The following is an 18,838-nucleotide window of genomic DNA, read 5'->3' on the forward strand; positions in this document are numbered from 1 at the left end:
CAAGGGAGTACACATTCTTACCCCCTCTGCAGACTAGCCATGGCATTGTGGAACATGGCCTTGAGCTACCAAGTGCACCTACAAGCTCAATTCCTGCCAGGAAAATTGAATACACTGGCAGATGGACTAAGCAGAAATCTCATGGACCCATACAAGTGGAAACTGGAACCACGGATTTTCAACATGTTGACAAGCAAATGGGGGGAGCCCAGACATAGATCTATTTGCCTCCCCCCAGAACTACTAGTTGGACAAGTTTTGCACAAGGACTCCTCACAAAGAAGCCTGGAAAGTGGATGCTCTATCCTTCAGTTGGAAAAACTTATCAGTCTATGCCTTTCCCCCTCTGCCTCTGCACTCCAAAGTTCTGCTAAAAGTCAAACAGGACAAACCAAGAATGATTTTGATTGCTCCAGACTGGCCACGCCAACACTGGTACCCACTCCTGCACAGTGTGCCACAAATATCTCCATGGCACCTGCCTCAGACCCCCTTCTTTGCTGTCTCAGCAGGAGAACCAAATTCTGCACCCTCAGCTTCCAACATTGAACCTTGCAGCCTGGCTAATCACTTAAATTCACCCATATCATCCCTCAACAAACCTGTGATGGATGTCATCTTGAAGGCGAGAAGGCCTAGTACTAGAAAATCTTATGCTGACAAATGGAAAAAATTCTGTGCCTGGAACTATTCTTTAGGGATGAGCACAGTAGCACCCAATTTACCTCAGATTTTACAATACTTAACTGAGATGCTTCACAAGGGCCTGTCTTTTTCCTCTATTAAAATCTATGCTTCAGCTATTTTAGCTCACTATAACACAGAACCACCCCTCTTCTCTCATCCCCTGCTCAAGCAATATCTCTGAGGGGCAAAGAACATGAGACCACCCAGGAGAGCCCCTACCCCTGCCTGGGACCTTAGGTTTGTTTTGGAGAAGCTCACTCTACTTCCTTTTGAGACAGCTACTACTACAGACATGAAATTTCTTTCTTGGAAAACAGCCTTCCTTTTAGCAATCACTTCAGCTAGAAGGATATCTGAATTACAGGCCCTTATGGTAGTGGAGCCTTTCATCATCTTTCATGCGGACAGGGTATCTCTGAGGACCAATCCATCCTTCATGCCCAAGGTGGTTTCCAGTGTGGCTCTTAATCAGTCCATTCATTTGTCAACTTTTTTTCCCAATCCACAGAACAAAGGGGAATGGATTTTGCATTCCTTGGATGTGCACAGACAACTTAGATTCTACTTGGACAGGACTAAATCTCGAAGAAAATCTGAACAATTGCTGGTAGCATTTGCTGCAGGGGCAGAGGGGAAGGCTATTTCACAACAAACCATTTCTAAATGGATAAGCCATTGCATTAATTTCTGCTATAAGCACCATGGAAAACATATCCCCCAAGGGATCAGATCTCACTCCACCAGGGCTGCATCTACTTCTACAGCCTTTCTCAGAGGTGTTCCTACCAGGGATATTCTAGAAGCTGCTACCTGTAGTTCTGTACATACTTTCATCAAGCATTATCATTTACCAGTTTTCTCTAAATCCAGAGCTGGCTTTGCCACTGCTGTCTTGCAGGGCCTTGTAGCTGGCCCTAATGCTGTATAAACTTCTCCTCCCAACCATTCATTTGGGAATCTACCCAGATGTAATGACTGCAACATGAAGAACATAGTTCAGTTGTGTACACTTACCATAAATGTAGATGTTCAAGTGTATTCACTGTTGCAATCCTGGTTACCCTCCCTCCAGCCCCCTAATTTTCTATGGCTATACCTCTACTTTCTTTTACTATGCTTAAAAGCCTTTTTTGTGTATTTGCTTTTGGTTGGAGGTATATTTTTGTGTTTTTAATTTAATTTGCTCCACATTAGGGGGGAACTTGACATCTGGGGCAAGAAAAACTGATGTAATGGCGTCGGCTGCATGTTTTATACCCCTGACGACCTGACTTCATGGAAGAAGGGACAGCAACTGATGCAGGACCCAAGGCTTTGTTAATCAGGCTGACTAAGGCAACCTGCCAGCAGATTACCCCAAATGTAATGACTGCAACAGTGAATACACTTGAACAGCTACGTTTATGGTAAGTGTACACAACTGTACTTTTTCTTCTCTGCAGTTTTTCTTTATAAGCTGTCATTTAAGTTATTTGGTCAATAATTTTTTTAATTTGGTTTTATATATATTTTTCAAGTTAAAAGGATATTTATTATCTCCCTGCTTCCATTGTCATACTCATTTATAATTGTTATAGCTACCCACACTGCATTGCAAACATCGGTTCTCTGTCACCTTAAGTAATGTTGATGACACACTCCAATGATAACAATGGCACTCGCTTCTAGTTTTTTATACATTACTAAAATATACGAATTATTATTATTATTTTTTTTTTTGCTTTGCTATTGTTAACTTCTCTGTGTGAGACCATACATTATTTGGGATAAGGGATTGAAAATGGTTTTCATTAATTTAAATGCTTTAGATGATTTATTTTTTTCAGGAAACTTGTTTTATGTTTAATGCTTACACTGTTTAAGAAAGATAAGCTATTTGTTGTGATTAATTAAGGTCATTTATGGGTGGTGGTGATGACTGGGTAAGTTAGAGCCTTGTTTGACTGCAAAGATGTTATAGCTGAAGATAAACATTCCATCCTCAGTATTGTAAAGCATTAAATTGTGATCCACTAGGGTTATCACATAGGGAACATGCTCTAGAGGTAAAGCGCAGTCTTTTGTAAAGCATGTACATGAGTCTTCATTATGCTGTATTTCACACAGAATAGGATTTGAAGCAGATGATGATGTTTGCTAAATACATCTTCTACCAGTTTTTGAATTCCATCTGTTATCCATGCACTTGTTTATTTGAGGTGTTACAATCGTTAAAAGTCTTTTTTAAGAAACATTACTTCTTTAATATTCATCAGCTGTTGTGGAACTTTGCTTTCTATGGCATATCCACTGGATGCCAGCATAACTACAGACATGGACACAATCAGACAGACAGACAGACAGACAACAAAATGGACACTGCAATAGCTATATTTCTATCAGAGGGCTTTGTTCCATGAAAACTGTATTGCTTAGGTCTAGATCAGGATCCCTGTCCCATTTATATGTAACATGTTTGAGGTCATAGCTTTCCAGGATTAATGCTGCATGTGTAAGGTTTCAGGTGTAGACCTAATGAAGTTTCACATCCTGTACACATTCTACAAATAATTAAAGAAATATATAGTTTCAACAATATAAAGTATGTTAGATTTATCTTGTGAGTTTTACAAACATAGTTCAAGCACTGCCTGCATTTAAATGAATACCTTAGTCTTTGATGAGTGTTAATGTATCACTTGAACAGTGTGTTGTCTTAAATTTATTGGTACATATTTCACATGTAAATGACTATGACATCTTTCTACTGGGCCGCAAATTATTACACTAGTACACTAGTATTTTATTTTAATTTAGTATTTTAAGTTGATCATTGTATTCTTGTTTTTTAAGCCATTCTGGAGAATGAAATACTATTGCTCCTTATTTAAAAGAAAATTGTGTGTGTGTGTGTGTGTGTGTGTGTGTGTGTGTGTGTGTGTGTGTGTAAAACATAAAATATATGACTAGTTTATTAATGTGAGTTTGTTCTTTTTCCTTCTTTGTAAAGGCATTGGAAATGTCTTCTACTTGTCTTACTAAAAAAAAGAATAAATATCTTGGTAGAAAAGGAAAAAAAATAATGTAATTTACATGAGCCATGTGTTCCATCTGGATGGAGTGCAACAAGGTTATATATTTGTTGGAAACAGATGGGGAATTTGCACCTTTGAAGGAGGGTCTGACAACATCAAATGCACACAGAATAAATTCTTCCATAAAGTGAGACAAATCTGTAGCATACAAAACAGTGTGCTTTCTCTGTTTTTATGCTTTAGAGGACTCATTAGAACAGAAAGTAAAAAGTTTATTAAAAACTGTAAAGCAAACTTTTATTTCTGTTAGTACTACCAAAACTAACACTTAGATTCATTAAATAACAAAAAATCATTCAGAAATTGTAGCACATGAATCAAAACAATGGGATATTAAAATGGATTTTAATTAGATCAATACACTTACATTGCATCAAGTAAATTGTAGTATTCCAAAAAGGAAGAATAATCCACAATACTGTCTGCATTGTTTTGTTTAAAACTGGTCAGGTAGCTCACCACAGTCTAAATTCAAGCCAGCAGATAAACCAGGATCAAAAGAAAAGAAATAAATCACAAAACACTACACTTTAGTTAAAATAAATAAAACAAATAACTTTACTTGTTTTCATATCTTAAAAGGTAATTCTCCGTATGAATTACAGATGTAATCTGGAAAGAGATCAGTACAGTAAACAGTAATATGTATGGTACATACCTCTTAACTCTCCCTGATTTTGACTCATAGCTTGATTTGCTCCTTGTAAAATGTGTGCTTTCCTGGCAAATCCTTTAGTAATAAAGACAGTAAATCCTGGCAGACACTTGAGTTTCACAGTTGCTTGGGAATAGAAGTAGAGTGAGATAAAAGGGAATTTGTCTTTCCAGATGATAAAAGTGCAGATAAAGTTCAGTGTTAAGAAAGATAATTGCCTGGGTTATCTAACAATTAGCAGCAATTGAATAGTAAGTAAGGGTGGAGAAGGGGTAAGGTAGAAGAAGAGGTTATTACTTAAAGGCAGGAGGTGTAGAGCAGTTACAGCTCCAAATGGAAGAGAGGTAGTTATATAAGGACATTTTTAAAAGGAGCAATGTGTGGGTTGGATCTAACAGTTACAGGAAGAGAGTTCCAAAGCCTAGCTACAGTGTAGGAATATAGGAGTTGGCCTGCAGTTTGTTTTGGCTTATGGATCTGCAGAAGATGTTGATTTTCAGATCTTAGGGATCTGTTAAGTACTTAGTTGCTAAATAGACTGGTGAGGGCAGGACATACTGAAGGTGTGTGTACTATTTTGTCAGCTGATGTTAATTGTAAGTAGATAAGAGTTCAAGTCAATTTAGAGAGTGCAATGCAATACAGTGATGGGTAGAGTAAGAGGCATTAGTAGCAAATCTGGCAATTTTATTGTAGCAAATTTCTAATTTTTATGTTAAAGCAGTGAGTAAGTTGGTGAGTAATGGAACACCATAGGTTAGAGAACTATTTATGTTTTCTAGTTATGGTGTAATGGTGCTCCTTCTTAAACTTACCTTTCTTCAAGATGGTGAAGGTGGCAAAGTAGTCTCTAAGGCAATCTACTGATATTCTAGCCATAAAAATTGCATTGGGGTTCTCACAGGGCACATTCTAGAGTAGGTTCTTTGCAAACTGCTTTGTTCTAGGACAGTTTGTAACCTACAATACCAGGAAGGAAACTGTTGAAGAATTTGTCTGATAAAATAATATGTGGAGCATCTACACTTGAAATTTAGGTCAGTTAGGATTATAAGGTCATGTCTGGTACTAGTTGTCATCCAACAGATGATGGTTTCTACTGCATCTTTACATGAATCGGGGGGGGGGGGGTGCAGATGTAGCCTGTAACTAGGCAGCTTCTTTTTGGCAGAGTTCAAAAGAGTGACAACTTGTGGTATGTATTGTGATCTGCTGGGTTAGAAGAGAACATTGTAATGTGAAAGACCATATGATAAATACTGCTGAGACTTATGAGAATGTCCAGGGCTTGAGGTTCCATGTTCTGGGGAAGGAGCCTTATATTTTTAATGTATGGACATAGACCGTTACTTAGCTCTGGAGATTGCTGAATTTACTATAAAGGCCTTGGTAATTTATCTGTGATTACTTAAGGCCACTGGAATGATACTAGATGGGCTATGGATGATGGATGAAGATATAACTGGGTTGAGTCAGTCCATAATATGGGTGAACATTGCTACAGAACAGTGTTACTTTCCAAGCAGACAACTTATTAACTCTCAACAGAGATGAAATGCACTTAATATAAAACTATGTCTGAATGTAGTTACACCAAGATCTGACTTAGCTTAATGATTTCAAATAGTCTCTTAAAGCATTTTGCTGTGGCAAGATTTAAATTTAAAGTAAAAGACATAGAAAAATGAGGTTCCTATCATGTGATCAAAATTTGTAAATGGTGAACGTGTATTGAGCAAACCCAATTGGTTGAAATGTCAAAACGTCGTGCTCGTAACATGGAAATCGCCATAGGGAATATTTTCCCTTTACTTCAATGCAGTGCGATCTTGGAGTAGGAATATTTAAGTAACAGGGGGTGTGGGGCACAGCCCCCCACATGGGGCGTGCAGGGGGAGCTTGCCCCCCTGCCTAAACAGTTTAGGTAAGTATAGTATTTTATTTTTATTCTTTTATTATATTTTTGAAATTTCAAACATCGCTCATATGGTGTCAACCATATGGTGTTCGATGTTTGAAACTTTCAAAAACATAATATAGACCCAGAAAAATGCTGTAAAAGGGCAGAAGTAACTGATATTTGAGAAATATAAAGATCAAATGAGGAGTAACTGGTAGTGATAGCATTTATACAATACAACATGTAGTGAATAGAAGATCAAGGGAAAAGATTACCAGATTTCGCTAGGGAACCTGGATAAAGGCATACTGTTTCATACTGTCAATGTAACGTATTTTTGGATGACTTATATGATTATAAACAGTTTAGGAAGCCGAGAGCATGCAGATTGGTGGACCTTTACATGTAGTGGTGTTCCTTTGCTGGTATTTTCTCACTAGCTGATTAATGACCGGCTATTGTGGTTGATATTGTGGAGTCCGCTGTTGTGATTCCTTACTCTGCTACAGAAGCACCTCACTTGTGTTACTGCTCTTGATTTTTTTCCCAGCCAACCCACCATATTCCCCTCACTTAAACTTAAAACCTATGGTGCTTAACTCAGTGTAGTCTGCCTTCATGATGTCTAGACCTAAAAAGCCACTGGATATGCCACTGTACTCACCCCCCTTAAATTGTCATCCCCTCCTACTTTCACAACTCTGTTAGCCTCTTACTGGCTCCAGCTACTTATAGAGCCATCTTTCTACCTCCTCTTAACTGTTATATTGCCTCCTACTTCTCTTTAAAATACCCTAACTTATTTACCACCTGCAACTTTCTCTTATTACAACCATCTGGCTGCATCAACAACCACCCCCCTTTTTTTCATTGTTTATATATTGTACATGTAATGAAACTCTGCTCACCCTTCATATTTTCCAGACTGTACTTTTATCAGCTTAGAATTTTGCATTTCCTTTGTATATTTTCAACTTAAGTTCTAAGTCTTATTAATTTTATATATTTTTTCCTTCTGTTAAATCTTAAATGTAATGATGTGGAGCTTTTCTTCCCGGGTCTCCACTGAAAAAAAGGCTATCAGCTCAGCTGGACTAACCTGGTCAACAACTGTAACATAAATAAATAAATAATAAATGTCATAAGAGACATCCTTCCCTACTCCTTAATTCCGTAAAACTCTTGTCCCCACTCTTGATCCTGGGTTCATATTAGGTTGTTGATCAGACAGATCACTCTTAGCCTAGCCTCAACATTCCATTTCATCACTTTTGTACAACACAAAGTAACTAGTATCTATTTTCGCACCCTTTCAGTGAGAGTTAAATGTGTAGAGACCAGGGTGAATTTGTAGTTTTCCATCCCTTCATCTAGGTTACATTTAGAGTAAGGGAGCTAACTTTCTTTACATTTAAGGAAAGTCTGTTTCATAGAAGAGGGACACTTTGAGAGACGGAGTTGTCTTACCAGCAGATACATTTATGTTGTGGTAGAAGTTTTATTCTTTTCTGCGGGTGTTTTAAGATGTTGCTTGTTTTGTAAATGTGTAGAGGATCACTTAGAACTGGATCCATTGAGACTTTATAGATAAGGTAAAGGTCCCCCTCAAATCAGAGAAGAAAGAAGCAAAATAGAGTGCTTTAAGATGGTCAGTGTAGCACACAGGAAACATGATCTTGTTTTTTTTTTTTTGTGAGAAGACACTGTAGTCTTTAGAGATGAGTCTTAAGGCTAGATAAATACATATCAGAAGAAACACCGTATTATATTATATTATGGGTCTGATAAGGGAGGAGTACAGAGGGGAAATAACGTCCTTTGAACTAGAAGATACACCAGGGGCAATCAGTCTAACTAGATAGCAAGGTTTTGTAATGACATTAGACACATGGTTTTCAAAGGAGAGCTCATGATCAAGGAAGGTGCCCTAGACTGTCACAACTGTGTCAGTTTTCAATAGGGGTATCAACTGTGTGGGAGTTACATAGGTGCCCGTATTTGCCAAAGGACGCTATACTACATTTCTTGGCATTTGTAGCTTAAGGACGTGATTTTGGCACTATTTATTTGTATGAGTTAGGCACTCATGGAGTATCTGGGAGTTTGCTGAAGAGTTTATCATCACCCTGAGTTTGCAGTCATCCACAAACTTGGTCTGTTAAAGTCCATTGATATTAGCCTTGACATCAGAGAAGTAATTACCAAAGAGAAATGGTCCAAGTACTGATCCCTGAGGAATGTTAATATTAGCAACCCTTTTTGATTAGAATATGCCTGCTATACTAATATATTGGGTTCTGTCAGTAAGCCAGTTTTGTATCTAGTGGGTTAGGTAACGATTTACATTTATTTTGATTGCTTGTAAATAATGCCATAATGCCAGATGGTCTCATGGGTCTTTGCTAGATCAATGTAAGCAGTGTGCTCCAATTTGCTGACATGCAGATATGTATGCAGTTGTGCAATATTTTGTGCCATAACAGAGACCTGGTTCAAGGTAGCAGAAAGCACCCCTGCACTACCAGGCTATAACTCATTCCACACATTTCGGCCCTAGAACTTGGACGAAAGCTCCAAAGGCAGTGGTGTTTCCATATTCATAAAAGATGTCCACACCTCTAGACTAGTAGCCCAACATAACTCATCTGAGATACTACAGGTGCAGACAGTGATTCGGGTCATAGTCTGCTATAGGTCCCCAACCATGTCCCAAGATTCACACTCCATGTTCTGAAGCACCCTGGAGAATATTAGGGTCCAACCTAACACTCTCACACTGGGCAACTTCAAATACTCCTCCATTAACTGGAAAAACTACTTATGTACCAATATACTTGCCCACCGTTTCCTGGAATTCATTAATTCCAATGCCCTAGCCAGCTCGTTCTGATCCCCACTAGAGGTAGCAGCATCCTTGATCTGGTTATTACTAACATGGGTGACTGTTGCTCTACACCAATAATCAACTCCTCCCTGGTTAGATCCGACCACAAACTAATCCCCTTGGAAATCCACATCCCTCCCACCCCCCACCTGCCTGCAAAGGTAACCACCATGAAAAACTTCTCCAAAGCAAACTCTGGGCTCCTAAAAACAGAGGTGGCTAATTTCATGGCATCCATGCAAATGGAGAATATTTGCATGACTACTGAATAATAACCAATGTACTGTACGAACAAGTACACAAATGCCTGGATCTCAACATACCCAACAGAACCAAGATGCTCTCCTCCAAAAAAGGAAGCCAATCTGGTGGTCCCCTGCCATAACAAAACTCTACAACAGAAGGAGGAAACTGATGCAGAATAAGGTGAAGTCCCAATACTGGAAAAACTCCCTTATCAGCCTCAACAAAAAGTTGAGATCCCTCATCAAATCCTCTAAAGCTACTTATGAAAACAGAATTGCAGCAGATAATAAAATAACCACAAGGCCTTCTATAGTTATGTAAAGAATCTGCATGGCAATACCCAGATTTGCTCTGAGCTATTGCACAATGGTACTTCCTATACCAAGCCAACAGTTATTGCCAATATACTGGCCAACAGATTAAGTGCCAACTTCACTCCCCCCCGGGACCAGTCACAATACCAGTAGTTTGCCAGGCACCCAGTATTACTGCTGCAGAAGTTAAAACAGCACTGTCCAAGGCCAAGAATACAGCTTCTATGGGACCTGACAATATCCCTGGCTGTTTTTCTTCATGAACTACAGAGTGAACTGGCACCTCACCTGAGTGCCGTGTTCAATCACAGCCTCAACACAGGCTTTGTTCCTATCAAATGGCACACTGCTACAGTCATCCCTCTCCACAAAGGAGGAGCAACTACAGACTCTGGGAACTATCGCTCCATTAGCCTGATGAGTCTGATATGCAAAGCTATGGAATGCATCATCGTGGATCTAATAAACAAGGATACAGGAAGTCTCCAAACTCTGGATCCCACATAGTTTGGTTTTATGAAGGGTAGATCATGCCTGTTCAACTTGGTTAATTTCTTTGAGTCAGTCACCAGAGCTGTGGATAAAGGCAAGGTGGTTCATACAGCCTACCTTGATTTGGCCAAGGCCTTTGATACCATTCCCCACTCAGGAATCATAGAAAAACTCACTAAGCTAGGCATCAACCCTTATATCACTAGGTGGGTTGCAAACTAACTCACAGGTAGAATGCACAGTGTGAAAGTAGCTGATTCCAAGTCAGACTGCCCACCAGTCACGAGTTGAGTCCCACAGGGTTTGGTCTTGGGTCCTCTCCTATTTGGTACCTAGTTCTCTGAAGTCCAGGCCAACACAAAGGGACTCTGGCCAACAAAGTTCACAGATGATTGCAAGTTGGGAGCTATTATTAACTCGCTGAGTGATGTTGATGTCCTACAGAAAGGCCTCACTGAGACCAACAAATGGCATCAGAACCATGGCCTTAAGCTCAATGTCAACAAATGTGTTGTCATCCCCTTTGGGAAGAACCCGGTTCTCATGAATTACCACATTGATGGTAGTCCACTGAACACAGAAGGTGTTATAAAAGATCTGGGAACACAGGTTGACAGCAACCTCTCTTTTGACCACCACATTGCCACTGGGGTCAGAAAGTCCTTCTATGTGGCACATCTCATTACTAAGGGTTTTGCATCCAGGAAGATAGAGGTCATTGTCTCCCTCTACTCTTCCCTTAGTAGGCCAGTCATCGAATACAATGCCCCATTTGGCATGTACCTCACTAGATACCTGCAACAACTGGAGAGGCCACAAAAGTACCTCACAAAGAGGATCCTAGGCCTTAAACATTTTTCCTACATGGACAGACTAAAAAAAACTCCAACTATTCTCGGTCTCATATTGCCTACTTAGAGGCGATCTCTGCTTAACTTACAAAGACATGTCTGACCTATCTCTGTTAGAAATGCTACATCTAAAGAAATCCCAATCCCTCCGCACCACACGCTCCAGAGACCTCAACCTCATTACCACAATCGACAGAACATGCTGAAGGGACAGGTTCATAACCCAGAGACTGCCCATGCTATGGTATAGACTTCCCATACATGTCAAGCAGAGCACTTCACTGGCCCTCTTCAAGAGAAATCTTGATGAGTGGATGAGAAATAGAAAATTCACCCCAAGGATCACTCCAGTGGCTTTACTCGACAGAGGCACTGGGAACTAAGGTCAGATATCACGATGCCAGGGTAATCCTATGGGTTAGGTTTGTAAAAGCCCCAGGACCATTAGCCTAGTACACATCTATGAACCTATGAACCTATATCAAGTTGAATATATGCACAATATTTACAGTTGTGGAAATATATAATAGACAGTGAACAGACTGGATTTCTTTCCTTAAGTATTGACTAGTTTGATTTTCTTACAGTCCAAGGGATTCTAAAACGTGTTTCTCCAACAACACAATTCAAAACCATCAATTTCCATCACTTAGCATTATTTATAGTCTAACTCATACAGACATGTTATTTCTTCAATTGCCTGTAGATGCTTACAAAACAGTACTACTATCACTTTCTTATCCTCTCCATGTAAGTGATTTCCCTCCTGTTTTGAATAATTCTTGAATCATAGCTTCTTTGCCTCTTATATTTTGAAAACTATTTTCTTGAATCAGAACAATACTGACTATGACAATTTTTTCAAACAATCGAAATACTTTTAATTACATTTGATATTTCCCTATATTGTACACTCCCACTCTTGATTCACCCTTCTTTGTATCTTTCCCCTACTGCTATAAGCCTATAATCCCCTCTCTGACCCTCACCCTACCCAGACTCCATACTGACAGTACTTAAGCTCACCAAGCTAGATGCAAAGCAGTCCTCTACTTTTCGGTAACCTCAAGCCTACACTCAACCACTCCTTTGCAAAATAATCTTGCTTGGGTTACAACTCTTAGCAGCTGCTTCTCAGACCTCTCTCAGGAGGAGATGCCCTGCACCTGCATTCCATTATCTGTAAATCCATCTATGCTTACTATTTTGCTATCTATTCCTCCAAGGAATTTATATACTTCTTAACCTTCCCTCCATCTAGCTGGCTTTATAGAGTAATTGAGTTCTTTACCCTCCTCCCAACTAATTATTCTCGTTATGAAATTTTAAAAAGCCCTTCATTCTCCCTATATTTTTCTTTTCAAGCCCCTCACATCACAAATACCTTTTTGTTCCTCAGTTCTGCAGTTTGGCCTTTCTCTGGACTGCTCATATCGATGAGTATATCTTCTTGAGAACCACTTCACCTTGCTTAAGAAGATCTGAGATTTTCATTTTTTCCATTGATTATCACATCACATATTTCCAAAAACAGTAAAGCAATACATAAGTTATATTAATATATGTGCACTTTAATTCATTTTTCCTCAGTGATTCAAGTTTTTTGTAGCTGTCTAATTAGTTATCACCAGAGGATAACTTTTGTGTATGAACAATGTCATATAACTTATATTACAGTGAGTATCAGGTGTAATACAGAGTATATTTCATAAATAATACAGTGAAGATCATGGGCCGGAGTACGAGAAGACTGTAGGAGCTCACGGAGACAATATGTCTGCCGTGCAATCCAGGTACAGCCAGCAGGGGCATGAGTGAGAGCTGCTAAAGCTACTCTTGCATGGACAGCGTCATGGTATTCAAATTATCTAATTTGCTGCTGAAAGCTATGCAAATGAGGTACATTTGCAATCCAGGAAACACTAACCTGTCCGTGGAAGATTAGTGTTATCTGCAGAAATGTACTCCGTTGGTAACAGAGTACCATTCTGCAAATAAATAAACAGAACTATGACAGCTTCAAATAAAGGATGCATACAGTTGAGGAAGCATGCCAATGGCAAAATATAAGGTCATTGGCATTTATAAATGTTTAAAATTATTAAAATCTAACTTTTTTTTCCCCGATCTCCGATGTTTAAGCATGGCGCAGCACCGCGCAAACGTGCGGTGCTTTCAAAAACAAGAAAATAATTTAAAAATAGCCAAAAATAGCCATTTTCACTAAAAAGCTTATCCTGTAATGCAGGTAAATGGCAGGCTGAAGACAACATGGCCACTGAGTAGTGGTTGCTAAGGGGGGAAGCTCAGTGTGAAGATGTAACCATGCATTAGTAGACAATCCTATGCAAATGAGGATAAGGATAGTGAATCCCAATTTTCCCCATCATGTGAGCCATGTCCCAAGAGTGTAAGTGTAGGAATAGGTGAGTAGTAGAGTAGAATATAGGTAACATCATGAGAGGGTGTGTCTTGTGTTTGCCCTGAGTTGCTCAGTATTGCAAGATGCGTGTCTACAGTTGTCCTTTTTGAAAACCAGAAACAAAAGGTGCACACCGTGGAAATATCTGAAATTTCTTGCAAACGTGCACACAGCATGTGCGCATGTGTGCTCGTTTGCGCGGTGCTGCCCCAGGTTGAAACAGAATGGGAAAAGGAAGGAAAATAAGTAGTAGGAAGTTAACCAAGGAGAACTAGCAGAGCTGCCAGGTAAAATATATCAGAATCAGCCAATTACACAGGCAGCAGACTAGCCCAGCCCAGCACTTTAAACTCTGCAAACAGCATTATTCCCTGTTTTTTCCCCAAGAACTCTGCAACACTGCAGTATACAAAGAGGGAAAGTTTAAAAACTTTAAAGTCAGACAAAATGTTACGGGCTGCTCTTGCTATCATAAACCAACATGTGCAAGGTGCTGAGGGTGGTGGTGATGTGAATGCTGCTGAGCAACCCACAGTGTGGAGACGGACAACAGTGTACAGACCCAGGGTAACCTACCAGGGGCTACATGAGCTGGAGATAGTGGAGCGCTATAGGGTGGACAGAGACCTCCTGCAGCAAATTATTGAGCTGTGCCAGCCACGCCTTACACACAGAACCAACAGAGGGGAACCCATCCCAGTGGATATCAAGGTATGTGTTGGCCTGAGAATACTAGCTACAGGTACCTTCCAGAGACCACCTGGTGATATGATGGGGATTTCACAGGCATCAGCATCTAGGGTACTGCACCAGTTCCTGGATGCCATGTCAGCACATGTCGATGAGCATGTATATTTCCCCAATTCTCATGAGGCATTGGCCAGCAATATGTGTCTTTTCCACCAAATAGCAGAATACCTTGAGGTAGTGGGTGCAATAGACTGCATGCACATACACATCAAAGCACCACCAAGTGAGCAGGGTAGGGTCTACATCAACCGCAAAGGCTTCCCCTCAATCAACTGCTAGGTTGTGTGCGATGCCCAGGGCATAATAATGAATGTATGTGCTGGCTGCCCTGGAAGCTATCACGATTCCCACATCTGGCATCTGACGCAGCTGTACCAGAGATTTGCCAATGGGGACATTCCTGATGGTCACCTAGTGGGGGATGCTGGATACGCACTGGAGCCATGGCTGATGGCACCCATTAGAAATGCACACACACTCGAACAAGAACTCCATAATGAGGCACACGCACAAACAAGAAAAATAATTGAGCATGTGTTTGGGATGCTCAAGTCACAGTTCTGGTGCCTGGACACATCTGGTGGAGCTTTGCAGTACTCACCAACTACATGTACCCAAATTGTCATGGTATGTGCCATGCTACACAATATAATCCTGTGGAAACAGCTGCAGCAGGAACAACACATGGCAGGGCCAAACAGCCCCCCACCATTGCCAAGGCCTGCACAGGCACAGCGTGACTCTGAGGAGGAACAACCTGAGCCTGCCCCAGTAGGCAGAAGGAGGTGTGCCCAGTGTGCCTTGGCAAAGAGGCAATGCATAGCACATACACTGACTCAGTAGGAACCCTGGAAATGACACCTCTCCCTGACTCGGACATACAGTAAAAAGGATGCCTAACTTGACACTACCTGTTTTCAGACATGTATAGGGAGTGTAATATGTGCATCTGACATAGGCAGCCCTGCAGCACCACCTGAGGCATGAGTTCCTATTTTAAGCAATATAAAGCACTGCTAAGCAAAATTTACCAATATTGAGCATATTTAAATACAATTATGCGTAGCTGCGCACTGCGTTAACTAGCGCATCGGGCAATGTTGGGCAAAGTCGAGCAAAGTCGGGTAAACACACTCATACCTGCTTTACTGTTCCTTAACCAGTCAAGTCTGCCCAGCAGGAAAATAAAAAGCAGTGACAGGGCTCAAACACAGGATACTGTGCCCTATAGTCACAGTACTGAACCACTAAGCCATGACAGCATTTCACTGGCAGACACAACTTAAGTCACTCACACATACCAGTTGGGGGGGGGTCACATACCTGACAGTCACAGCCAGCAGGACAATTGTAGACAAACACAAACACAAACAAATGCTGTATCATGCCCTCTGAAGAGGCATATGAGTAACCTCCCCCCAGGCCTATGCAGACAGATAACAGCAGGCCAGGCAGTGTGATGTGGATTGGGTAGGCTATGAAGTCACAAACTAATATGCGTGTAATTGGAAGATAAGGTCTTTAGTACAGTGGTATGCCTCAAGCCAGTATGATAGGCAACAGTACAGACTGAAATGGAGTACCTGACATAGCAGTGCAGGCCTAGTAAATGTGTATAAGTGTCAGGTGTACCCCTCATCCTATGTACACCCACAGTAACAATCAGGTGTGCCCCCCCAGGTAGAAATGTACAAATAATAGCTGCCCCCCTGTATGTAGAAATGTTGATAAGTCTATGCAAATTGACTCATGGAAGCCCTGCAGGCACAGCATGCTTCCTGTCGATGTACAACACAAAGGTGAGCCCTGAAGTAAAAACCAACTTGATTTTTCACACACATATAGTATATATGCCCATAGTGGGCATGCTCACACACTTAAACAAATTTAGACAATTTCAGTCAGCAACATACTGAAAGGTCATACTGGGCATGCTCACACACTTAGGCCATGTCTGAGTACAGCAGTGGGCCACACATATCTGGCAGTTGCAGTTCTTACTCCAGACACTTATCACTATTCACCAATCCTGCCTTGCGCACACAGTGATATGAAAACAGACCCATATAATATATTGGACCCCTGTCATAATCAAACTATGTACTACAAGTACGTAAGTTGTTCAAAGAAAGTGAAAATCCAAAGAAGATCAATAAATCTCTGATCAGCATCATCAAGAAACAATGAGCACTCCTAACATTATCCAAGCCATGTTTTGGCAAAAATATTGCTAAAGAGTCAATAGAGAACCATAAAGCTTTCTTTCGCTATGTCATAAATATTAATATAAACTCATATATGTTCTGAGTCAGTGCAAAGTGCAAATGAATACATGTACATGACTGACATAGCCAACATCTTGTCAGACAGGTTCATACATATTTACCCCCTCTCAATGACAAAAGGGCCCATTACCATACCTAGAGATTGTGGAAACCCAGAAATCACATATACAATGGTTAAACAGCTCTATCCAAACCTAAAAGCACGGCGTCTATGGGATGACATGGTTTCCCTGGCTCTGTCATATGTGAACTCCAAAACAAACAGACCCTGCACCTGAACAGTCTGTTGAGACTCACCCTCTGTACAGGATATGAAACGGTTGAATGGTTTACAGCAATGTTTGTCACACTCCACAAGTGTTGGTGCACAACAGGCCATGGGAACTATAGTCTTATAAGCCTAATAAGCCTGATCTGCAAGGCCATGGAGTCCATCATTATGGAACTCATAAACAGAGCTATTGGGAGCCTACAAACACCCAACCCTACCCATTTTGGTTTGATCAGGGGCAGATCATGGTTCCTAAACCTGCTAGACAGTTTTCAAGGCAGTCACCCAGGACATACATCAATGAAATCAGCTCCACACGGACTACATAGACTTTGAAAAGTCCTTTTCCAACATCCCACACACACGTCATATCCACAAAATTAACAACCTGTGCATAAACATGTATGCCATCTGATGGATTGCCAGCTAGTGCACAGATGGATCTCACAAGGTAAAAATTATGGTCTCCTGTTCAAGCTGGTAACAACTGCTGTCCCCCATGGCTCAAGTCCTGGGACCCATCCTGTCTGGTGTATACTTTCCAGAAATACAGTCAAACACACGAGGGCTATGTTTAGCAAAGTTTGTGGATGACTGCAAAAAAGGTTGTCATAATCGATGTTTGGGACAACAGAGCCATCCTTAAAAAGGGTCTCAGTCAGAAAGATGTGGTGTCAAAATTATGGCCTCGAGCTACAGTCATACAAATACCACATAGGTGCCAACACCCTAAATATGGAGGTAATAATAAGGGATCTATGGACACGTGGATAGTCATCTCTACTTCCAGAAACACATTCACAAAGTGGTTAGAAAATCATGCTATGCTATGTTTCCCACAAACTGCCAAGGTCTTTACATGTAGGTCAAAGGAGGGTCCCTCTACTCATCAGTCATCAGACCCATCAGAGAGTATCACTGCACACTTGCAATGAATCTGACTAGGCACCTTCAGCAGCTGGAAATACCACTGAAATACTTCAACAAGAGGATTACTGGCCTCAAACAGTTGCCCCATGCAACAAGACTGAATTTAACTCAATCTGTACTCTGTTGCATACTGTCTACTCAGGCAATCTCTGCCCAACAGACAGGTCCATGTCCAATGCAGAACTGATGTACATGCGCTATCTGAAGTAAACCCAAGCTCACTGTGCCACATGCTCTAGGGATATCATCATCACAACAATAAATAGAACATGTTGGAGGGATACATTACTAATGCACAGACTTCCCTTGCTTTGCAACAGGCTCCCAACCTACATTAAGCTGAGTCCCTAACTGACACTCTTCCACAGGAGCCTTGATGAGTGTATGTGAAAATGAACTGTCACACCATGGATCACTTCATCAGCTCTACTACACAGAGGCCTATATATATATATATATATATATATATATATATATATGGGAAACACAGTATAATAAGCCAAAGATGAATGGGTAGAGATGTGTGTAAGCGGGTGACCATGACAGGGAGCCAGGATTGTCCCACCCAGCACACATCCCAATGGCACAAAAGACATGAGGTGCACATCTCACCCACTGTACATAACAGCCACCAGTATCTATAAGCATTACAGTGTATGTGGTCCATGTTCCTGCTGTACAACATGACTGTACAATGAAGTACACATCTACTATCTGTAGACATGTACCTGTCACATAGGTTCATAGGTATGTAGTAGACTATCTTCATGAAGGCATATATTAGCCTAGGCAAGTTGTGCAGCTTTCACCACTCTATTGGGTAGTCTCCCAAGCCCTAGTTCTAATAGTTAGTACCCTAAGCCCCTTTCTAGTGGGGCTGCTGATGTGATGCCTGGTGTGAATTGTCTGTTTCCCCTCCACTCATCAAGGTTCCTATTGAAGAGTGTCAGCGAGGGGCTCTGTCTGATGTACATTGGGACTCTGTTCCACAGTAAGGCAAGTGTCTGGGATGGTACTCTATCCCACCAGCATGTTGTATTCATTGTTGTGATGAGGTTCATATCCCTGGAGTGTGTA

Source organism: Protopterus annectens, chromosome 6.part1, assembly GCF_019279795.1.
Source record: "Protopterus annectens isolate FY-2018-M chromosome 6.part1, PAN1.0, whole genome shotgun sequence".
Taxonomy (NCBI): domain Eukaryota; kingdom Metazoa; phylum Chordata; order Ceratodontiformes; family Protopteridae; genus Protopterus; species Protopterus annectens.